General features: G+C 38.7%; 1 protein-coding gene, 1 long non-coding RNA gene and 1 pseudogene across 43 annotated transcripts in view; 2 read left to right on the top strand and 1 right to left on the bottom strand.

The window, feature by feature from the left end:
* PPP1R12B (protein phosphatase 1 regulatory subunit 12B) overlaps positions 1–25677 on the top strand; it is a 247708-nt gene that overhangs the window by 158634 nt on the left and 63397 nt on the right. The window lies entirely within an intron of this gene.
* Positions 612–11410, top strand: LOC144341182 (uncharacterized). Its single transcript, XR_013417966.1, has 2 exons — positions 612–838; positions 7849–11410. It is a non-coding gene; the product is annotated as an uncharacterized LOC144341182 (long non-coding RNA).
* LOC114675050 (small nucleolar RNA SNORA70) lies at positions 16896–17013 on the bottom strand (annotated as a pseudogene).

Genomic DNA, 25677 nt, shown 5'->3' on the forward strand with positions numbered 1-25677 from the left:
TAACCTAATGGGTAAAGCTTCTATAGTAGTCTCCCTCAAACCTGTCAATAACAGTCACTGGGGTTGTTTACAATGTAGATTTTTAGACCACTCCCCTTGAGATTCTGGATAAGGAGGTGACATGGTGCTAGCGGGTGGAAGTCCTGGAAATCTATATTGTAAAGGTCTTCCAAAGTGATTCTTAACAGGCAAGCCTGATGGATAGTGTTCCTAGAGGTATAATGTTTAGGGACTGCTAACATCCCAGGTGGGTCAATCCTTAAAGAGTAGGATTAACTGTAGCACACTAAAGGAACTTAGAGTCAACCTCTACTCCTTTCTGTCCTCCCAGAATACACATTTAACCCAGAGTACCAAATTCTCAAAGACCCTCTAGGACAATTGAGTCCCATTTGAGATGTCTTTTGCTCTCATAGCAGCATGTGTTTATTCAGGCTACATATATTTATTGATGATCCACTATGTGTCAGGCACTATGCATTAGGGATGCAAAAATGTACAAGGTAGACAAAATTCCTGACCTCATAATACTCACATTTTAATGGGGCAGGGGATATTTCTTTTTCTTTTCTTTTTTTTTTTTCCCGCTCTGTCTCCCAGGCTGGAGTGCAGTGGCGCGATCTCCGCTCACTGCAAGCTCCGTTGCCACCCAGGTTCACGCCATTCTCCTGCCTCAGCCTCCCGAGAAGCTGGGACTACAGGTGCCCGCCACCACGCCCGGCTAATTTTTTTGTATTTTTAGTAGAGACGGGGTTTCACCGTGTTTGCCAGGATGGTTTCAATCTCCTGACCTCGTGATCCGCCCGCCTCCGCCTGCCAAAGTGCTGGGATTACAGGCGTGAGCCTCCGCGCCCGGCTGGGGCAGGGGATATTTCTATTAGACATCCAAGTTGAGATGTCAAGTAGACAATTGTCAACTAAGAATTTGGACTTTATGGGAGATATTAAAGCTGGAGAAATATAGATGTGGAAGTCATTACTTTAGAGATGGTATTTAGAGTCAGAAGACTGGGTGAGATCACCAACAAGCATAATTAAAGCAGAAAAGAAGGCCCCTGACGAGGCTCTAGGATATTCCAGGGCTAGCCCTAGAAAAGAGCAGGCATATTTCTTCCATGGTACGTATACAGATACTTGTTGAATCTCTTGTTGTGAAAGTGAGATCATGCCGATCTGACTTATTGTGATACATACACACATACCCGTTTATACCTAGAAAGCAATTACAGCCTAGGGTCCAGATGAAAGGTAATGAGCTAAGTTTCTAATGGTAGGTATGGAGAGAATGGAACAATGTAAGAAATACGAAAAACTTGGCAGGATTTGATGTTTTACTAGATGTGGATGATAAAAGCCTAAAGAGCAGTCCCAAGGTATTTGGGAAGATGCATAGAATTGGCTTTGCAGCCAGAAGACCTAGGTTCAAAGCTGGTTCCATCTCCTATTAACTGGCTGGTCTTAGAAAAGTAATTTAACCTTTCTGAGCTCTGAAAGTTCTTTAATCTGTAAAAATGAGATTATTATCCTTGTTTTGTAGGCTCGATATAAGGAACAGCAGTAACAATGTATGTAAAGTGTTTAGCACAGTGCCTACCTTTGGTAAATTTTTAAATAAATAAAGGCAACTCATATGGTAGTATTTCACCAGTCTCCCCTCCTCCCATCTTTGAGCTTTCATACATGTTATTTTCATTCTCTAGAATTCTCTTCCTCTTACTGCCTCTTCCTCTCCCTACTCCACTTTTTAAAAACATATTCATGTTTTAGGTTAAGCACCACCTCCCCTAAGAAGCTTTCCTTTGACCCCCTCCCTGGAACTAGGTTTTATTAAATTGCACAGACTAGTTTCCCCTAGCACTGTGAATTTATTTTTAATATGGAGTGGTAATCATACTATGTTGTATTTGCCAACTAACTGAACTCCTTGAAGGCAGGGTCTGTTTCTTTTCTTCTTTTATTTCTTTTTGAGATAGAGTCTCATTCCAGTGCCCAGGCTGAAGTGCAGTGGTGCAATCTTGCATCATTGTAACCTCCACCTCTTGGGTTCAAGCAGTTCTACTGCCTCAACCTCCCAAGTAGCTGGGATTATGGGCATGAGCCACCATCCTTGGCTGAATTTTGTATTTTTAGTAGAGATGGTGTTTCACCATGTTGGTCGGGCTGATCTTGAACTCCTGACCTCAGGTTGTCCTCCTGCCTCAGCCTTCCAAAGTGCTGGGATTACAGGTGTGAGCCAATATGCCCAGCCTGTTTCTTGTTCATTATATTTACAAGAATATCTAGTATTTAGGTATGTCTTCCGTGAATAGAGAACAATGCAATAAATGATACTCTTTTTTTTATTATGATGACTGCATAGATAATATGCCATTAATAAGATTGAGAATTCAGGAGGAAGAATATGTTTGGGGATGAAGATAATGATTTTGATTTTAGACATACGGAGTTCAAGGTACCTGTCAGATGTAAGAAAGTAAATGTCCTATCGGCAATTAGATACATGGGTATGAAGTATAGGAAAGTTCCAGGGCTAGAGATAAAGAGTTGGGGCCAGGCACGGTGGCTCACGCCTGTAATCCCAGCACTTTAGGAGGCTGAGGCGGGTGGATCATGAGGTCAGGAGATCGAGACCATACTGTCTAACACGGTGAGACCCCGTCTCTACGAAAATACAAAAGAAATTAGCCGGGCGTGGTGGCAGTTGCCTGTAGTCTGACCTACTTGGGAAGCTGAGGCAGGAGAATGGCGTGAACCTGGGAGGTGGAGGTTGCAGTGAGCCGAGATCACGCCACTGCACTCCAGCTGGGGGAACACAGCAAGACTCCATCTCAAAAAAAAAGAGAGAGAGAGTTGGAAGGTATCAGCTTGCTGATAATAGTTTTAAGCTAAGAAAAACACATTTCCCAAAGTTAACTTTTAGAGCAGTGATTCCCAACTTCTTTTCTTCCCCAGCATTCTGATGGATATAAGGTACTCACTGTGTAACTGTGGTTCAATGTCTCAATGATTCTGAAGCAGGGGCAAGCAAAAGGAGCATGTTCCCCAGGGAAGGCCTATCCGAATGATTGTGGGATGCTAAGGAGGGCCACTGCTATGAAAAGAGTACACAGTTGAGAACAGAGCCAGGGCACACCACTGTTTGAGACAGGCAGAAGGGGAGAGGTACCCATGAAAGAGATCAGCAGGGTAATGGTCAGAGAAGAAGGAAAAGAGCCTGGAAAGGAGAGTTCTGCTTTTAGCTCTTTGAGGAATTGCCAACACTGCTTTACGCAATGAATACTCCCACCAATAGTGTATAATCATTTCCTTTTTCTGCAACCTTGCCAGCATCTGTTTTTTTTTGTTGTTGTTTTCTTTTTTTTTTTTTTTTTTTTTTACTTTCTACTAATAGCCATTCTGACTGGTGTGTGATGGTATCTCATTGTGGTTTTGATTTGCATTTCTCTAATGATCAGTGATATTGAGCTTTTTTTCTTTTTCTTTTTTTTCTTTTTTTTTTTTTTTTTGAGACGGAGTCTCGCTCTGTCCCCCAGGCTGGAGTGCAATGGCACGATCTCGGCTCACAGCAAGCTCCGCCTCCCGGGTTCACGCCATTCTCCTGCCTCAGCCTCCCGAGTAGCTGGGACTACAGGCGCCCGCCACGTCGCCCGGCTAGTTTTTTGTATTTTTTAGTAGAGACGGGGTTTCACCGTGTTAGCCAGGATGGTCTCGATCTCCTGACCTCGTGATCCGCCCGTCTCGGCCTCCCAAAGTGCTGGGATTACAGGCTTGAGCCACCGCGCCCGGCCTATTGAGCTTTTTTTCATATGCTTGTTGACTGCATATATGTCTTCTTTTGAAAAGTCTCTGTTCCTGTCCTTTGCCCATGTTTTAATGGGGTTTTGTTTTTCTCTTGTAAATTTAAGTTTCTTATAGATGCTAGATATTAGACCTTTGTCAGATGCATAGTTTGCAAATATTTTCCCCTATTCTGTAGTTTGTCTGTACTCTGTTGATAGTTTCTTTTGCTGTGCAGAAACTCGTATGTTTAATTAGATCCTACTAGTCAATTTTTGCTTTTGTTGAGATTGCTTTTGGTGTCCTTGTCATGAAATCTTTGCCCATTTCTATGTCCAGGATGGTATTACTTAGGTTGTCTCCAGGGTTTTTATAGTTTGGGGTTTTACATTTAAGTCTTTAATCCATCCTGAGTTGATTTTTGTATATGGTATATGGTTAAGGAAGGTGTCTAGCTTCAGTCTTTTGCATATGGCTAGACGGTTATCCCAGCACCATTTATTGAACAGGAGTCTTTTCCCCACTGCTTGTTTTTGTCAGCTTTGTCGAAGATCAGATGGTTGTATGTGTGCAGCCTTATTTCAGGGCTATCTATTCTATTCCATTGGTCTATGTGCTGGGTATATACCCAGAGGAATATAAATCATCTACCGTAAAGACACATGCATGTGAATGTTCATTGTACCACTATTCACAATAGCAAAGACATAGAATCAACCTACATGCCCATCAGTGACAGATCAGATGAAGAAAATGTGGTACATACACACCATAGAATACTATGCAGCCATAAAAAAGAGTGAGATCATGTCTTTTGTGGGAACAAGGATGGAGCTGGAAGCCATCATCCTTAGCAAACTAATGCAGAAACAGAAAACCAAATACCGCATGTTGTCACTTATAAGTGGGAGCTAAGTGATGAGAACTTATGAACACAAAGAAGGAAACAACAGACACTGGGGTCTACTTGAGGGTGGAGGGTGGGAGGAGGGAGAAGAGTGGAAAAGATGACTCTTGGGTACTAGGCATAATACCTGGGTGATTAATCTATGCAACAATCCCCTGTGACACAAGTTTAGCTATGTAACAAACCTTCACATGTACCCCGGAACCTAAAATAAAAGTGTTTGTTTGTTTGTTTGTTTTAAAAAGAGTAGTATTCAACCAAACAAGGGAATGAAAACTTTCAAAGACTCAATGTGACAAAAACTTAACTTCATATAGCTCAAGCATAAAGGTTTATGTAGCTAGAAAATCTGCATATTCAGCCTGGCCTAGCTTCAGGCATAGCTAAATCTAGGAAACTGAAACTTACCAGATCCCTGCTGCCTTCTCTGCATAGACTTCAGAGGAAGAAAGACCTCTATCCTAGTGTCCATATATCTTTTTTTTTGTTTTTGGTTTTGGTTTTTGCAAACATAATTTTGCTCTGTTACCCAGGCTGGAGTGCGTGGCATGCTCACGGGTCACTGCAGCTTCTACCTCCTAGGCTCAAGCGATCCTCCCACCTCAGCCTCCCAAGTAGCTGAGACGATAGGCGTGTGCCACCATGCCCAGCTAATTCTTTTTATTTTTTGTAGAGATGGAGTCTCACTGTGTTGCCTAGGCTGGTCTCAAACTCCTGGGGTTACGTTGTCCTCCCACCTTGGCCTTCCAAAATGTTGGGATTACAGGTGTGCACCACCACACCTGGCCTCGTAGTGGTCATGTATCTGATTGACCTTTCCTGGATCAGATGAACTTCCCTGAACCAATTTCTATAGCCAGAAATTAGATGAGATTTAGCTAGAGAGGCAGTGAAGCCTGAACTCTAAAACCAAGTTTAATTCAAGTCCCTCCTCTGCTACCTACTGTGTAAGCTTGGCCAAATTATATACTCCCTGTGTCTCAGTTTCCTCAACTTTAAAATGAGAGAAATCATAGTACTTATCACGTAGGTCATTTCTTTAAATGAGATAATACATATAAAGCGGACAGAAGAGTGTCTGGCACATAGTAAATTATCAATAAATCTTAGCCACCATGATGATGATAATGATAACAATAGTGGTAGTGCTTGTTACAGTGATGAAGAAGAAACAAGAGCAACAGCTACCACTTGTTATAGGGGTAGGGTTAGCAGAGGGTCAGCTACGTGGAATAGATTCCCCATAGGAAATAGGGATTCTGTTATCAAAAGAAGAGAAAGAGATAAAGGGTTGGAAAGATAAATTATAGCTACCAATAGTCCGCTATAATCACATCCAGTAGTTTGAGAGCTGAAGAGTATCTCGTAGGTTTGCCAGTAAGGAGATGTTGCTGACTTGTGAGAGCAGTTTGGTGGAGTGGGGCTAGGGAGCATGAAAGGATGATATCTTCTCTTTGTGACTCATCTGCATGAGAACAATTTTGATGGATTTTCTGGAAGTTAATAGCCGTTGGTTAGTAGCCATTTGCTTTGTGAGCAGAGCTCCAAGATAGTTTGCAGCTAAAAAAAATCTTCATAAAGGCTTAAACAGGGTTCAAACAGATCTAATTGTCATATCATTTGGCACATTGTGGTACCTGATTCCATCTAAATTGCTTTCCCCTAACAATCCTTAGTCCATGTTTCTGCTTTCTCTCCTTGTTAAGAATAGATGGCAGATCAACATTCTTGCCTACTCCTGCAAGAGCATCTTGAAGGAATGAAAGGCAGTTATACTTCTGCTGCAGAGGAGCATTTTTCACATGTTATGAAAAGAGCTAGTTATTGGATTAGTCAGTGAGGTGTGATTGTCAGTCTTCATCAGGTTCTCATTACTGGTAATGTTGCCCAGACCTACATTTTTTCTCTGAATGTGCTTCTGCCTTTTCTGTGTCTAGTTACTTGTTTACAAAATGTTTTCATAGAGAAAGCCTAATTCAGGGTTGACAAAGTTCTGCTAAGCCACCCCAAGATTATCTTGGCTAAAGAAGTTTTTACAGAGTACAGTTGTGGGAAACAGCTCTTAAGAGTTTCTGGGTTAATCTAGAATGATTTCCTAAAAGAAAAGTTTTAGAAGAATTATTAAAGGAATCTTTTCCTCCCAGCTCTCCCCTCCCAAATTACAGCAGCACCCACAGACAAATATCACATGTAAAACCAAACTGTATAACAGATAAATATGAGGAAAGAATCAGGAACCGACAACTCTAGCCTCCAACTTTACTATTAATAAAAGCACATTACAGTGTTCCAGACTTGCTCTGTGAATAAGCTGTTCTCAGCTATATATTTATGTTAGTTCCTTAGGTTCCTTCCAGAATTTATTTCCTAAAAATATTGGGGCTTTTGTTGTTACTTCAACCCACAACTGACCTTCCAGGAATAATTTAGATTTAGATAAGTGATTATTAGAAAGCTATTTCAAAATAGACAATAACAAGCATAAGAAAAAGTGTATAACCGGCCGGGCGCGGTGGCTGAAGCCTGTAATCCCAGCACTTTGGGAGGCCGAGACGGGCGGATCACGAGTTCAGGAGATCGAGACCATCCTGGCTAACACGGTGAAACCCTGTCTCTACTAAAATACAAAAAAAATTAGCCGGGCGAGGTGGCGGGCGCCTGTACTCCCAGCTACTCGGGAGGCTGAGGCAGGAGAATGGCGTGAACCCGGGAGGCGGGGCTTGCAGTGAGCTGAGATCCGGCCACTGCACTCCAGCCTGGGCAACAGAGCTAGACTCCGTCTCAAAAGAAAAAAAAAAAAAGAAAGAAAAAAAAAAGAAAAAAAAAAAAAGAAAAAGTGTATAACCTTACTGTTGTTCAAAACTAAAATTATAATGAAGTAACTCTTTTTTTTTTTTTTTTTTTTGAGACAGAGTCTTGCTCTGCCACCCAGGCTGGAGTGCCATGGCGTAATCTCAGCTCACTGCAACCTCCGCCTCCCAGGTGTGAGCAGTTCTCCTGTCTCAGCCTCCCAAGTAGCTGGGATTAGAAGTGCCTACCACCACGCCCCTCTAATTTTGGTATTTTCAGTAGAGACAGGGTTTTATCACGTTGACCAGGCTGGTCCTGAACTCCTGACCTTGGGTGATCTGCCTGCCTCAGCCCCCAAAGTGCTGGGATTACAGGCGTAAGCCATCACACCCAGCCAAAGTAACATTTTTTTTTTACCAAAGGCAAAGACTTTGAAAAGATAATGCCCAATTTAGCTAAGAATGTAGTGAAATGGGCCTTCCCATATTTTGCTGTTGGGAATGCAAATTAGTCATTATTTTCTGAGAAGCAAATGGCTAGATTGACAAAAGTCCCAAATTGACCCAAAATAGCCCCCTATAAAAATGTATCTCTGGGAAACAGTTCTAAATATGGGAAGGAGGGGGAGTTTATGCACAGAAATTGTTATCACAAGGTATGTTATATATAGGCAGCTCTGTAAACATCCATTCAACAAATACTTGAGTACCTACTATGTGGAAGGCTATTATGCACTATTGAACAAAACAGACTTATTGGAAACAGCCTACTGTCCAGTATTCTGGCAGCAGTTAAGTAAACTATGATTCATCCATCTAATGGAACACTATGAATCATAGTTTGCTTTACCATTCCCCACCAACTAGCCATTTAGGGTGTTTCTTTAAAATAGAGTGGAGTATAAAGCAGCCATTTAAAAGTGAATTACAAAGATAGTATAATAACTTGGATAAATGCTTATAGTATAGTATTACTAAATGAACTAGATACACAATTGTATATGTCATATGATTACAACCATAAGGGCGAAGTGGTCACTCAGGCCCAGGTAAAGAGACCAGGGAGAAAGTGAGCAAAGTGTTAGCAGTGGTTGTATTTCTGTGATGAGACTAAATGTGACTTTTTTTCTACTTTTCTTTATTTCCCAAATTTTCTTTAATGAGGCCTTGTTATTTGTGTAATTTTTTCCTGCCTTAAATGCTTTGATAACACACTTACAAAAAGTTTGCATGAAAGTGAAGACTGCTCAGTGGCTATTTTGTGAACTGAGTGGGAATTTTGTCAGGGAACTTTATCCCTTTCTTTTGACTGATGGGCTATTTCAGCTGTGGTGGAAGTATGCAATAGTGGATAGAATCTGCTGGACACCCACCCTTAATATAGTCTGTCTATACATATATGGCAATGTCAATGCAATACACTGTGCCTCACAAATAGCAATGTAGATGATAAGATGCTTTTTGTTGTTTTTTTTAGAAAACAGTATATCTTTAGTATGTTACTTGAAGAATCGGGATTATGGCTAGCTGTGTGCCAACTTTCCATCCTTCAGACCTATAAAGTCTGAATCAGTTTGATTTTTTACTGTATTGTGGTGAAATTAAACAATTCACATAAATTTTTATTGTGGCCCATAGTTAAGGTTCTAGGAAGCTCTGAGATTTAATCTTGAGTTTTCCTTGCCACTTAACCCAATTTTAAATATTTTTTTTTCTTTTTCTTTTGAGACAGGGTCTCACTCTGTCACCCGGGCTGGAGTACAGTTGTGTGATCTTGACTCACTGCAATCTCTGCCTCTAGAGTTCAAGCGATTCTCATGCCTCAACCTCCTGAGTAGCTGGGATTATAGGTGTTCACCACTACACCTAGCTAATTTTTTTTTTTTTAGTGAAGATGGGGTTTTGCTATGTTGGCCAGGCCGATCTCAAACTCCTGGCCTCAAGTGATCCGCCCGCCTCTGCCTCCCAAAGTGCTGGGATTACAGGCATGAACCACTGTGCCTGGCTTCAATTTAAAAATTCTTAATCCACTCTTAACTTCCATTTAGTGGAACTCCAGTTTTATCCTTTCCTTTCTCATTGTCTTCTCTACATTTCTGTTCACATGAAATTTCTAATTGTACAGACTTTGCAGTGTGCAGAGTCAAATCTCTCATATCCTGTAACTTTGCTGCATGCTCCTTAGTTTTTTCTTTATCTACACTTATATCTGGTCAGGGTGATACTTTCTTTTTTGGTCTTCTCAGCTATTAGAAACAGACGTGTTTGTAGAAAAGAACTCTCACCATTTGTTGTGTCTGGGACTTGTGTGGAGGGTTTTTGTTTTGGTCTGGGTTGGTTTGCTTTTTCTATTTAAAACTTAGATTGTGTGTACACCCACACAGAAACTTCATCCAGCTACTAGGCTGTTCCTTTGCAGAGTGGTGATCAAACAAAAATATGCATCTAGTGATTCTTTCATTTGATTTGAAGACTGATTTCAGAAATACATGATTTTCTTCTTTTACCTGGCAGGTTATTACTGAGCAAGCTGAAGAATGGAGGACTCAGCCTACTTATAAAGTACCAAACTGTTAAGGTCACAGAAAATTATTTCTGGAAGGTACATTAGAAGTTGTTCTAGCCCAACTCTCTGATTTTACAGATGGAAAACCTGGGGCCCAGAAGAGGGCCTGGCTTAGCCTAAGCTGTATTATGACTTAGTGTTAGAAAATGAACTAGAATATTTCTGAATTCCCAGTCCAACATTCTTTCCACTAAGCTGATGGCTGTCTTCCAGGTGCGGGAGTGCAGGTTGGTGCTTATTACAGGACTGCTGGCTGCAGTGGCTCTTCCTGGTGCTGTGGAAAGTACCCTCTTCTTTGCTCAGTCTGATTCCATTTATGGGAAGCAGTGACGAAGTTTGTACATAAGATTTACAGTAAAGTCTGCTGCTGTCCCAAGTTTCTTAACCTTTTAAAAGTCATCTTCCTTCTACTTCTGATTTCCTAGTACATCTATTACTTATTTCAATGTAAACAAATTCCAAATAATGGAAATATGTCTCTACTACAGCTTATTCAAGTTTGAGCTTTGGGTATATATGCTAATATTTACAGACTGGTGAGGTAAGGAAAATTAAACTGCTATTATTTCAAAAGTGAAAGCTACTCTGGGACTTCTAGGTCAGGGTGGCAGAGTGAATACTCTTGAATCTTAATTCCTCTCATTCAAAAACAGAGAAATTATACATAAATATTTTTAAAGGTTTTTAAAAATACATAGTTATTCTTAAAAATAAGAGAAAAAAGTCTCTTTGGACCAGTAATAGAAAAGCCACTGTGATGGCAGGGGGTGGTGCTATGAATGGATATGGGCAATTGGGACCAGGGTTTTTGCAATGATCCTGTCTGTGCATGAACCCAGGACCCAAGAGCACAATGCAAATGGGAGCTGGGTTAGTCTAACTTATCCCAGCAGTGTCACAGCCAGGAATAAGCTGCTTGTTCCTGACCAGAAGTAAAGAAGAATTGGCAGACACAAACAAGCACAGGAAACCACTCAAGATAGAACTTGGACCCAAAATACTTTTGGGCTAAAAATTCAGAACTGGGCTACCTAGGAGGAAAGAAAGCCCAGAGCTACCAACTTAAGGTCTAGTTCAAGGTTGCCACATTATCAGATTTAAGCTGAGGCAACTTAGAACTGCCCTATAGATACTTAAAACTGTATATATAGTTACAGATACTTACATTTTTTAGTCATCATTAAAAATTGAGCCCTCAAAACTTTACAAAGAACTCAGTAAAACCTAAGATCATGAAAAAGCAGTCAAGAGAACCCAACAAGTGAGAGAAGTTATATCTGAGGAAAAAAGAACACTCTGAAGAGATTTAAAAATAAGTTAAAAGTCTCAATATATGTACAGAAGAAACTAGATTTTACAGAATGAAGAGCAGATAATGAAACAAGAAGAGAAAGCTGTGAGAAAGGAGCATTTAGACATCTTGAAGTGAAAAATATATTGAAATGTAAAAATACAATATTGAAGTAAAAGAACAGTTATACTGTACATACTTTATATAGCTTAAGAGAAAATAAGAGAATTAGGAAATAGAACTGAGAAAATCTTTCAGAATGCAGTTTAGAGAAAGTTAGAAGAAAATGAAAGAGAAAGATGGACATGAAAGATGACCTGAGGAGCTCTAACATGCATGTGCTAGGAGTTGCAAAGGAGAAAAAAGAATGAATAAAAAAGTGACATTAGTAATAACAATAACTGCAGCTAAGAATTTTTTCAGAAGTGACGCTGAGTCTTCAAAATAGAAAATGCTGCCATGTGTAACACAGGATAGATAAATCCACAACTACATATATGATAATAAAATTGTAGGAAATTAACGATGAAGAGAAAATCTGAAATTCTGAATACAGATATAACAAAAAATTCTGAATAATGGAATGGTAGTTGAATTGGCAGTAGGCTCTGGCAACAGTAGATACTAGAAAACTGACTAGTATCTTCAAAGTGCTGTAGAAAAATAAGTATGAGCTTATAGTTTCATACAGTGGTTTATATACAGAGTGGGACCAAAATAAACACATCTTCAAGATACACAGAGCTAAGTTTTCAACTCACAAACTCTTGGTGATAAAAGAACTAAAGGATGTTCTTCAGCAAAGAAAAAAATAAATGCAGAAAGAAGTGGAATACAAAAGCAAAGAGTGTTAAAATATGAGATAAAGCTAATATGCTTCAAAAGTTAGGACTAAATATTAGCAATAATATGGTATTAAAAGATGTAAATGTGTACTAAAGTCCTTGTTTGGAGTAGAAAAGACACAGATTAATTTTATAGACATTTAAAGAAAAAATATATTTAAGTATGTTAAATATAAGGATATTCAGTACAGTAATAGAAGTATAGAAATAGAAGGTGCAAATTCTAAATCAGTAGAGGAAAGAGAAAAGATAGGTAATATTTTAAATGCTTTCACTCCATTCAATAAAGGGCAGGAAAGAAGATAAAAAGAAGCAAAGGAAAAACATGGAAATAGGAAATACAAAATAAAATGTGTAAGTAATCATAATATAAATTAATCTACAAAGCCAGAGAGATACTCAGATTATCCTTCCATATGCTGTTTTCAGAGTAACACTGAAAGACAAAAAATAAAAGTATAGGAAAAATTTTCTCTTGGTTACCACCAATTGAAAGCTGGCAACATGCATATCATTTGAAACATGAACATGTTTTTGCTTAAAAACATCAAATGACAGAAATATATGTCCTACTTATAAATAGGGAACAATCCACGAAGATGATATAAAATGACTCTAGATACTGAAAATATACTCTCAAAATATATAAAACAAAACTGACAGAATTACCAAGAAATGGCATATCCACAGTCAGTGTTGCAGATTTTAACACACCTCTCTTAGAAACCAATATATCGAACAGACAAAAATACTCAAGAACATAAAGGAGTTGAACAACATAATACACCAGCTTAATGTAACAGATATATAGCACATGTAGGGCATGTGTATTGTGACCATGCTAAATGAAAAAATCAACACTCATTCATTCAACAAATACTTATTTGTCCAATATTTGCCAGATATTGTTCAAGGCTCTTGGAATCCTTTAGTCAACAATGTAGACAAAGATCCTGACCTGCTGAAGTGTACATTCTAGCAGGGAGTAAGATGAAAAGGCAGACCATAAACAACAAACATAATAAAGTGTATAATATGTTAGACACTGATGCAGTTTGGAAAAAAAAAAAAAAACTAGAAAGGAGAATTGAATAAAGAGGATTGGGTGGAGAAAGTACAGGTTGTAATATAAACAGTGGGTCTGAGTAAATCTTATTGACAGGTTGAGATTTGAAGAAACTGAAGGAGTTAGCCACAAAGATATCTGAAGGAAGAACATTTCTTCAGATGTACTGTAGTGAGGTCCTCTAGCAAGAGGGTACAACTAGAGCAAAGGCCATATGGTGGGAAAGTACTGGCACATGAAAGAAATGACAGGTGAGAGTAGCAGGAAAGAGAATCAGATCATCTGAATGTAGAGCATCATAGGCCATTTACTATGCACAAAATGAGGAGCCATTGCAGGATTTTGAGTAAAGGAGTGATGTGATCTGACTTAAGTTTTAAAACAATCATTCAAGCTGCTGTGTTGAGATTAGACTTCAGACAGAGGTAGCAGCTGAGCAGCTATTACAGTAATCCAGGCAAGAAATGATGATAGGGGCTTGGATCACATGGCAGCAATAGAGTTGTTGAAAATTGGTAAGATTCTGGATATATTTGAAGGTAGAGCCAACATTTCCTGGAAGGGCTTGTGGGATGTGGCAGACAGAGGGAGGAATTTTAGATGATTCCAGGGTTTTTTACCTAGGCAACTGATAGGATAGAGTTACCATCAACTGGCATGGGGGAGGCTAAAAATGAAGCAGGTTGAGGAGGAAAACTAGGAAGCCAGTCTTATTTATTTATTTATTTAATTTTTTTTATTTCCATAGGTTTTTGAGGAACAGGTAATCTTTGGTTATATGAAAAAGTTCTTTAGTGTGATTTCTGAGATTTTGGTGCACCCATCATCCAAGCAGTGTACACCGTACCTAATGTGTAGTCTTTTATCCCTTACCCCCCTCCCACCCTTTCCCCTGAGCCCCCAAAGTCCATTGTATCATTCTTAACACCTTTGCATCCTCATAGCTTAGCTCCCTCTTATAAGTGAGAACATACGATGTTTGGTTTTCAGTTCCTGAGTTACTTCACTTAGAATAATGGTCTCCAGTTCCATCCAAGTCACTGCAAATGCCATTATTTCATTCCTTTTTATGGTTGAGTAGTATTCCACAGTATATATATATACCACAGTTTCTTTATCCACTCATTGATTGATGGGCATTTGGGCTGGTTCCAAATTTTTGCAATTGCAGATTGTGCTGCTGTAAACATGCATGTGCAAGTATTTTTTTCATATAATGACTTCTTAGGAATCCAATTTTATTTTTTATTTTTTTGGATGGAGTCTTGCTCTGTCACCCAGGTTGCAGTGCAGTGGTGCCATCTTGGCTCACTGCAACCTCTGCCTCCTGAGTTCAAGTGATTCCTCTGTCTCAGCCTCCCGAGTAGCTGGGATTACAGGTGCCCGCCACCACACCCAGCTAATTTTTGTATTTTTAGTAGAGTTGGGGTTTCACGGTGTTAGCCAGACTGGTCTAGAACTCCTGACCTCAAGTGATCCGCCCACCTTGGCCTCCCAAAGTGCTGGGATTCAGGTGTGAGCCACTGCACCCGGCCAGAATCCAATTTTAGGTATGATGGTTTGAGATACCTATTAGATTTCCACTGGAAATTTTGGCAGTTTGGTTATACAGATCTGCCAAATTGCTGTGGAGTATTTAGATGATATTTAAAGCAATGAGACTGTATCAGATAACAGAAAGAAAATATAGAAAAGGGAAGAGGGCCCAAGAAGTATCTGGTGTCCTTTCCAGTGTGAGTGAAAAAAAAAAAAAAGTATCAGGAAAGAGATAGTTGTCAACAGTGTTAAATGTTGCTGATAGCGTCATGTAAGATGAAGACTAAGAACGACCATTGATTTTGATAACATTATGACCTTGATAAGAGTGGTTTTGTTGGAATAGTGAGACAGAAAGCCTGACTGAAGTAATTTTAAGCCACATTGAGAAGAGAGGAATTGGAAACATTGAGAAAAGTTATTTTTTTTTTTAAGATAAGTTTTTCAGGAAGGGGAGTTGGCAAGGAAATGGAGTGGCAGCTTTTGGGGAGATAGAGTCAAGAAAAGGGTGTTTTTTTGTTTTGAGACGGAGTCTTGCTCTGTTGCTCAGGCTAGAGTAGTGCAATGGCACAATCTTGGCTCATTGCAGCCTCCACCTCCCAGGTTCAAGTGATTCTCCTGCCTCAGTCTCCTGAGTAGCTGGGATCACAGGCGCCCACCACCACACCTGGCTAATTTTTTGTAGTTTTAGGAGAGACAGGCTTTTGCCATGTTGACAGGCTTTTGCCAGGCTCATCTCAAACTCCTGGCCTCGGGTAATCCTCCCACCTCGGCCTTCCAGAGTGCTGGGATCACAGGGGTGAGCTACTGCACCGTGCCGTAAAAGGGTGTTTTTTAAGCTACATGTTTGCTCCTGAGAATGATCCCAATGGAGAACAACAGCAACAACAAAAGATGATGTAGGAGGAAGAATGGAGAGCTGCTGTAATGAGGTCCTTGAGTAGGGTCTAGAGTACAAGTTGAAGGATTTGACTTCAAATAGAAGCATGTTAGGTTCATCAATGGTAACAAGTGAGAAGATGGTAAATGGTGGTTAAATGTGGTGATAGTCTGTGGAAGTTCTTTTCTAATTGCTTCAGTTTTCTTAGTGAAATAGAAAGCAAGACCAGCAGCCAAGAAAGAATATGAGGAAGGAAGTGATGGGTGTTTGAGTTAAAAGGGAAAGGGGTGAAGTATTTATCTAGGAAAGTAAATGGAGTAGAGAAGTATCTGTGTGTGCATTAGAGTCCACTAAAGGTTCAAAGTAATGAATTTAAATTGAGACCAATGAGCATGGTTGTTTTTTTTTTTTCAGCCACATTTAGTTGCACAGGTGCAGGTGTGGAGTAGGCAGAAAATTTGATTTAAACAAGGTTGTAGTTTTGCCAAGCACTATGAGGGGAGAGAGGGGTGAGTGATGATAATAATGATAAATCATGGAATGTAAGCTCGATAAAGAGTAGAGTGAAGGAACATCAAGTGCATGAGAGACAGTGGAGATTCCATGAGGTTGAATGATAGTTCAGGGTCACCCTAGTAGAAAGAATAAGCTGGAAAGATGGGATCTGGAGATACAGAATTGAGATTATGGAGGGGTTATAGTTTTTTTGTAATGGCAACAAAAAGTTAGCTGGAGAAGAAAAGAACACTTCTGAAAAGTATAAACTTCCTTGTAGATACTGCATGGGTAAGGAGGTAATTATAATGAGAAATACAAAATATTTAGAGTTAAACAACAATGAGATTACTTCACATTAGATCTTGTAGAGTAGCTAAAGAGAGAAAGCTATAACCTTAAATACATGTTTAAGGTTAAAAATTTTGAATAAGTGAAAATAAATGAGCTAAGCTTTAAACTCAAGAAGTTGAAAACAGAGTAAGCCCAAATTAAGTAGAAGGAATGAAATAAAGATAAAAGCAGAAATTAATGAACAGAAAACAGAATAGCAGTAGAATAGTGTTAATACCAGAAGCTGATTCTTTGAAAAGATATAAAATTCAATAAACCTTTTTATTTTGCAATGTCCACCTTGACTGCAGTGTTCTAGGACTCAAAGGCATCTTATATGCTAGTCTGGGGCCTGGGATGCAAACAAAAACAGATCAGAGGCAGTTATTTTGGCAACAACAGGGAGAGGGAAAAGTCTTCAAGGTCCCTTAAAGCAACACGTATAACAATTGAGCTGCATACATAACCCGGGAATCTACTTTTTCCAGCCACTGCACACTGAGCCCCATTAGGGAGGTTAAGATGCAGTAAATCTTTGACAAGCTGAACTAGAGAAAAACTAGGTGTGGGCCGGGCGCGGTGGCTCACGCCTGTAATCCTAGCACTTTGGGAGGCCGAGGCGGGCGGATCACAAGGTCAGGAGATCGAGACCACGGTGAAACCCCATCTCTACTAAAAATACAAAAAATTAGCTGGGCGCGGTAGTGGGCGCCTGTAGTCCCAGCTACTCAGGAGGCTGAGGCAGGAGAATGGCGTGAACCCGGGAGGCAGAACTTGCAGTGAGCCGAGATCGCGCCACTGCACTCCAGCCTGGGGGACAGAGCGAGACTCCGTCTCAAAAAAACAAACAAACAAACAAACAAAAAAAACTAGGTGTGAACAAATAGTATTAGGAAGAGAAATAGGGACAAAGTTAAGATAAACGTATTTAAAATATAAGATTATTTTGAGCAACTTTATGACAATAAGCTTGAAAACCTGATTTAAGTGGACACCCTTCTGGGAAAATATAAAATATCAAAATGACTTAGGAAGAAATGGCAAAACAAAGAAGTCCAGTAACCTTTAAAGAAATTTAATCATACTTCACCACCACCTCCCCAACCTGCTGCCAAAGACACCAAGCCTAGAGTAATTTGGGGGATGAATTTCATCAAACTGTCAAGGAACGAGTATAATAATACTTGTCTTACATAAACTGCTTCAGAGAATAAAAAGAAGGAAGCCAAAATCTAGATTGTTTTGCCTCCAACTTGTTTAGTAACAACAAAAAGAGGCTAAGAACTGAGGCAAAGAAAAACCAAAATAAAGTCTGAATACTTCCCACAAACAGCATTAGAAAAATACATTTGATAATACCCAGGTGGTACAGGTTTTAAGGATTGGACCTTTGACTTTGTGCTCATCCTTCTGTGTGGATCAGCTTTGCTCTTTGATTCCAGTTATTTTAGTTCCAGTTGTAATGATGGGTTTTGGACACACTCAGTCTGTATTATGACCAACAGCATATATTTGTAAGATAGCTAGGTCACTAATAGTCTGTGGCATGGAAAAATTTTTGTTTTAATATGGTGCTAACTAAGCATACAGGGGTTGACTCTGTAACTTTAACTCCAGCAACACACTGTTATCACCACCCAAACTGACCAGCCTAGTTAGTAACATCATATGTGGTATCATACAAACTACCTAGAACCATGCCTGGGACACTCAGCTGTTAGCTCTTACATGCCCTTTGTGCTCAAAGAGAACAATTTGTGGTTGTATGCCAGTCAACTCAGTTATCATGGAGCTTAGTTGTTTACTGTATTGCATGCTAAGCAGTAGACTCTAGGAATCTAATTAATTTGATTCTCACATTGGTCCTGTTTGCCACAAACATTGCCATGCCTCATGAACCTCACAAGTTGTGTTTCTTAGAACAGTGCATATGTAGTTCTTATACTCTGCAACAGTGTTTGCCTCAGCATAATTGTGTTTATGTGGAATTGCATTGGCATTGCAATGTGAGAATGACAGAGTTGATAGGACCATTAATGTGTATACCCTGGGAATTATTTCCCTCATCCCCATAGCTGGCTGAAGAAACTTTATTTCTGAGTTATTATGTAGGGACTGAAAGGTTTTTGATTTTTTTTTTTTGGTTTGTTTTTTTTTTTTTTTACATGTATGTACAGACTGTTTTTTACCTACAGTGAGCAAAAATAATCTGGACAAAAAAATAATGCTCTCCCTGTTTTTTCTTTCAAACGTATATATATATTTGAAATCTTAGGCATGGGAAAAAACTTTTATGTCATCTTCAGAGCTACAGCCATATTTTTTAGCTAGGACCAAATCTTAAATCTCTCCTGACAGAACCCTAATGAAGGGGACAAAGTGATCTCCAGTGAAAATGTGAAAGGTATAAAAACGAAAAGTTCGATATCTGGAGGATTCAGATGACACAAAAGAAAATAAGTTGAGGATAAAGGAAATGAGAGGATAAACCTGGTAGTACAATGACATCTTTCATCTTCAACTATTTTAAAGTATTTTTACCTGAAAACATGAAGATAAAGTGTGTATAGATGACACATAGACAACTGATAAATGAATAAACATTTACACTGTATATGTCAGAAGTATCTGCAAAGCAAAAATGGTGCATGTCAGTTCATTGTTGACCAGGAAGAGTCTTTTGTATACTCTTCCAGGATCTATGTTATTTAAAAAAAAAAAAAAAAAGAAGAAGAAGTAGTTAGATGTTAAGTTTGGGAGTATTTTTAGTAAACCCAGATGAACAGAGCAGCTTTTATTTCTGGATCAACTGCAAATTCACAACTCTGAAGACTAGTTGAAATGTTTAAAGTTCTAGATGAATCATACATAGATTGCTTTTCTTAGGGCTTTTTCCTTAAAACTCTGCAGTTAACTAAAAATGGGAAATAATTATTTTTCTTAACACCTGATGCACCGTTCACCCTCATTTATAGGCTTTAAAGAAAACTAACAAAATATTTTTTAAAATCAAGTTGATGACAATTTAAAAACTTACATAGAATTTCTGAACCTTCTTTAAGTTATAGGTTACATTTTCAAGAAACTGATCGTTATCAAACATGTGAGCTTAAATTTAAGTATGTTGCTACCAGGCAGTAATATGTTTTGCCTGGCATACAGATTATAAGCACAACTTAACTATCATAGATACCTTTGAGAACTGAATGGATTTATTTATTTTAAAAGTTATTCTAAAATTAATTCCATACCTTTCTCCTCCGTACCTTTCTCCTTAAGTTTTTAAAACACCTTTCTTGACATAAAATTTCTGTACGACTACACATATTTAAATTGTAATATCTGATTAATTTGAGGAAACTATCTCCCCAATTCTCCCTAACTCTTAACTGCACTAAATATTTATAGTCTTAACAAAAATTTCAGATAAATCATATGCTTTAAAGCTACTTATTCAGTGTTTAACTGACACTATATAGAACCCTTTTGCTACTTTTAAGCTAATCAAAAAATATATAATATACCCTGTTACTGCTTCTAATCAGTTCAAGCATTTTTTTTTTTCTCATCAAGGTGCTGTGAGCATTTGGCAGGGTAATTCTTCACTATGTGGGTCTATTTCCAGAATAGCAAGCATTCAGCATCCCTCAGCCTGGCATTTGAAACACCAATAGCACTCTCCAATCATTGTGCCAATCAGTGTCCCCACATATTTTCAAAAGCTCTTGTGATAAGTGTTGCCCCTTCCCCTCCCTGTGACAAACCTCTGCCCCTTATACCTTTACTGATGTTTCTAGCCTATATGGCCTACAAAAAAAGTGTGAAGGGGGAGAAGCTATGTTGTTCACATTAAAAAGAGGTAGGTTTTCATTTCTGCTTTTTGTAAGCCATTGCTAAAATTAAATTTAATTTCAAAATATTAAACTCATGAACCAATTCTAGGACAGGTTTGCAGAATGATTTTCTTAAAGGACCTTTATAATCTCTTACCCTTAAATGAGTTTCTGAGACTTAAACATTCATGACACTAGGGCATGATTATTTAAATATATGGGAACAAGATTGGGAACATTTTGTCGGCTAGTAAGTTATTGTGAGCTCCATGCTGTGCAACTTGTAGATCCTGTCTTGCTTTGCCTCTCTGTTGCTGCCTTGTACTCCAAAATAGCACCATCTCTTCCCCCTACTCCTAGCAACCCACTAGAGTATGCATAAGCCGTTAGTGGATATATTTTGTTGGTCTGATTTTTAGCTTTTTTTGCTTGTTCACAAAGTGTCAAAGGCCCTTTATTACACTAAAAGAATTGCGTGACTTTTCTGTATTCTGCATTTCCTTACAAGTGGAATGAAGGCTGACTCTTTAAAGTCATTTTAGATGATTACCATCACAAAAGGAGAAGTGATAGTAAGTGATTCATTTTGTGGTAAAGTCCCTAATATGTCTCCCTCACTCAGGAGCATCTGTACAGGAGTCAACATTAAATGTGCGTTATCATTATTGGTCTTTTCCATCACCCCCAAAAGGGGAGGATTTTCACATCACATAAATTAAAACAGGATTGAGATGGAAAAATCAAAAGAGAAGAAATGACTAAGAACCTCCTATTTCCTTTAGAACTTCTTATTTCCTGCCCCCAAGTAACATTGTGGCCCTTCTAAGTACCCAGTAATAAAACGTCCCTATAAAAGAGTAGAGTAGTAAATGAAGCTATTATGAATTCTAGACTATCTTCCAACTTGGCTGTGTGCTATTGATGGTCTCCTTTAAAAACAAATTGTTTGTTTAGTATGAGATCAAAATTATTTATATAAAAATATATGGAAGAGTAGGGCTTGATATTAATTTTAACAGTATGGAGATCTTTGTAGTGATACAAATTTTGAGATTTCCTATAATCTCTTTGAAGACACCAATCATGTCTTAACAGAACTTTGTATATCCCTATCCCTAATAGTACCTTGCATAGAATAAGAACTTAATAGTTGTTAGTTGATGGAAGAAAAGTATCAGTTGAAAATAAAAATATTTTCTTTGGATCTTATATTCATAAACGGACTGAAAATGACTGCCCTGTTCCAAAAGGAGGAGCAGAGAACTTAAACTGTACTTCTTAACTGGTAATACTTGACTCATCACCTTCTTACCTAAATCTGAACTAAAATACTGTGTGTTGTACCTACTCAGAAGTTTATAAAACTAACCTACCAAAAAATTGCTTAGAGGAAGAGGCAGAGACATTTTTGAAAGACTAGGTAATGTCCACCTAACTATTGATATCCTTTGGGCCTTGAAGGATCTTGTGGTTTTGTTACCAGGAAGGGAGTTCAGTCTGGACCCCAAGAAAGAGTTCTTAGATCTCACACGAGAAAGAATTCAGGGCAAGTCCCTAGAGTAAAGTGAAAGCAACTTTATTTAGAAAGTGAAGGAATAAAAGAATGACTACTCCATAGACAGAGCAGCCCAAAGGGCTGCTGGTTTTATGGTTACTTCTTGATTACATGCTAAACAAGGGATGGATTATTCATGAGTTTTCCAGGAGAGAGGTGGTCAATTTCCAGAACTGAGGGTTCCTCCCCTTTTTAGACCATATAGGGTAACTTCTTGATGTTGCCATGACATTTGTAAACTGTCTTGTCACTGGTGGAAGTGTCTCTTAGCATGCTGATGTATTATAATTAGTGTATAATAGTCATGAGGACGACCAGAGGTCACTCTCGTCACCATCTTAGTTTTGGTGGGTTTTGGCTGGCTTCTTTATCGCAACCTGTTTTATCAGCAAGGTCTTTGTGAGCTGTATCTTGTGCCAACCTCCTATCTCATCCTGTGACTGAGAATGCCTTAACCTCTTGGGAATGCAGCCTAGTAAGTCTCAACCTTATTTACCCAGCCCCCATTCAAGATGGAGTGCCTCTGGTTCAAATACCTTTGACAAAAACATACCTATACCTTAGTCTACTATGTGTAATGCATTCCAGCATTTGCTATTCTGTTTATTCACTTTTTATTGATCTGGTTGTGGCCACTAAATTGATTCATAACCTAACAATGAGTTTCATTGTACCTTTAGCTCAAGTGACTACCTGCTTCCATTAGCAAACCCAATTCTTTGGTGAACATATAATCTTAGAGTCCTCTGTAATGAGAGACTATCTTTCAAAAGTTGTTAGGAATTAAAAAAGAAAGTCACTTCCTTATGCCCCTTTCTCACTGTAGTGAGATGAAAAAACTCTGTTTTTTTTTAAACACTGTTAAACTTATAGAAATATTTCAAGAATAGATTAAAGAATTGCTGTATATCCTTTATGTAGAGATCACATTCACTTTTTTTTTTTTTTGAGATGGAGTTCCACTCTTGTTTTCCAGGCTGGAGTGCAATGGCGTGATCTCGGCTCACCGCAACCTCTGCCTCCCAGGTTCAAGCGATTCTCCTGCCTCAGCCTCCTGAGTAGCTGGTATTATAGGCATGCACCACCACACCCCACTAATTTTGTATTTTTAGTAGAGATGGGGTTTCTCCATGTTGGTCAGGCTGGTCTCGAACTCCCGACCTCAGGTGATCTGCCCGCCTTGGCCTCCCAAAGTGCTGGGATTACAGGCGCGACACATTCACATTTTTACCAGTTGTCCTAATAAAGTCCATTGGAGCAGACAGATCCAATCCAGGATCACTATTTATACCCAATTTTTGTGTATCTCTAGTTAGACTTTCCTCGACTTATATGACCTTGTTTTTTTTGTTTTGTTTTGTTTTGTTTTATGTTGCCCAGGCTGAAGTGCAGTAGTGTGATCTTAGTTCACTGCATCCTCTGCCTCTTGTGCTCAGAGGATCCTCCCACCTCAGCATCTTGAGTAGCTGGGACTACAGGTGGGCGCCACCTTGCCTTGCTAATTTTGGATTTTTTGTTTTGTTTTGTTTGTTTGTTTGTTTGTTTGATAGAGATGGGGTTTTGTGACATTGCCCAGGCTAATCTTGAACGCCTGGGCTCAAGAGATTTGCTTTCCTTAGCCTCCCAAAGTGCTGAGATTACAGACATGAGCCATCACGCCTGGCCGACCTTGGTATTTTTGAAGATAGCAGGCCAGTCATATATGTCCCTCAGTTTAGGTTTATTCAATGTTTTCTCATGATTAGACCCAGTTTATGCATTTTTGGCCACAATGTCATAGAAGTGATACTATACTCTTCTCATTTCATGCTATCAGTTTGTCATGTTACTAGTGGTCTTGTCTTTGATCGCTGAATTGAGATGACATCTGCCAGGTTTCTCCATGGTAGTTAGTTTTTCCTCCTTTGTGATTAGTAAATGTTGTGTGATGTGATACTTTGAGATTATGTAAACTCCAACTTTTGGAGTCTAGTAAGTAGACTCTAGTAAGTACTAGAGTCTCTACTTTTACCCACTACTTTGAATATCATTAATACTTCTTTCTTGGATTGATTTTATAGTCATGGTTGCCAAATGGTAATTTTTCTAACTTTATTACTCCTTCTATATTTATTAGTAGGCATTCTATTGTAAGCAAGAACCTGTTCTCCTCCCATTTATTCTTTTCATTCATTTATTTATATCAATGTCTACTCAGGGGTTCCTAGTCAGTGGGTTATAATTCGTTGCTATCATTATTCATTTTGATGCTCTTATTATCCCAGGTTTGGCTTTTTAAGCAGGCTTCTGTGTCCTTATGTCATATCATTTAAGTGTTGTTTGAGAACTTTCTCACCTTCTAGCACAAGATATCGGGCTCATTTTGTTTCCTTGCCCCAGCTCTGGAATTAGCCATTTCTCCAGGGAGCCCTGTTCCTCTTAGTAGAAAGTGGCATTTAGAAACAATAATCTGGGCACTAGGCATGCTAAATGCTGCTGGAGTGTTGCTCTTCCCAGGCCCCTTTCAGTGGACAGAGCTAGGAAAGACATATGTATGGATGCATTTGCTTAATATACACGTATGTTTACATCTTTATTTCTTTATCTATCTATATTGAAAATCATAAGTTCATACCAATACCTTCAATTCCTACATACCAACATAGGGTTCTTTCTAGCTTTCCTTTTTTTTTTTTTTTTGTATTTATGCCTGCCTTCTCCAACAATGAGAAACCTAGTTGCCGTTTTCAATATGTTTACTTATTTGCTCAGTCCCTTGTGTAAAGCCAATCCTCTAACTAAACCCAAGTAGACCAGGCTACTGCCTCACCACTGTACCCTCCTCTTATTGCCAGGGCTTTGCCTTCTAAGAAATAAGGAAAGTTGGGAAGAGATAAGGAGAAAGATAGGTAGAGATAAGTTTTTTCTTAAAGCATTTGAAAAGGAGATTCTGACGTCTTTTTCAGTAACCTTTTACATAATCACAAGGAAAATAAGTGCATAGAATATAAAAATTGATATTTAAGCTCTTTGCTTCAGGGTTTCATTTAGATTCTTACATATATTTTATACATGCATGTGCGTGTTAACCAAGCATTTTTTGTGATAATGACCATGTATTGAACATGACCACATGCTAGGCACTGTGATGGATGATTTTGTGTGTGTGTGTGTGTGTGTGTGTGTATGTGTGTCCTAAACCATATAACAATTCTGTAAATAAGCATCCTTATCACTATTTTGGGTGATGAACCAAATAAGATTCAATAAGGCTGAAGAACTTGATCATACCAGTCAGTTAAGCAGGGGTTAGAATTTCAACCCAGGATATCTGACCTCAAATCCATACCCTTCCCAAACCATGTGTACTGTACTGTGCTATATTGCTAACATTGGAAATCATCACTGGGGAGCATTTTATCTAACATCACCCTTAAACCATGCCATTTAGGATTTTTCAATTTAAAAAATAAAAAGAGGAAAAAGTAGAAATTACTTAACTGGTTCATTAATTTCTTCCTTTACTAACTTTTGGGAGAATTGAATCAATGAGAGTCAATGATTAGGATTCACATCATGAGGCATTTTATTGGCTTATTCACACATTAGATGTGTCCCATCTCAAAAACAAACATATGCAGTTCTTCTGTTTGATAGTTCTTATATTTTTTGGAAACTCTGTTGAGCTGACTACCTGGGGCTCTTAATTCAGTTATAATAACACCCTAAAGTTTTTTTTTTTGTTTGTTTGTTTTTTGTTTTTTGTTTTTTTTTTTTTTTTTTGAGACGGAGTCTCGCTCTGTCGCCCAGGCTGGAGTGCAGTGG

This window comes from Macaca mulatta, chromosome 1, assembly GCF_049350105.2.
Source record: "Macaca mulatta isolate MMU2019108-1 chromosome 1, T2T-MMU8v2.0, whole genome shotgun sequence".
NCBI lineage: Eukaryota > Metazoa > Chordata > Mammalia > Primates > Cercopithecidae > Macaca > Macaca mulatta.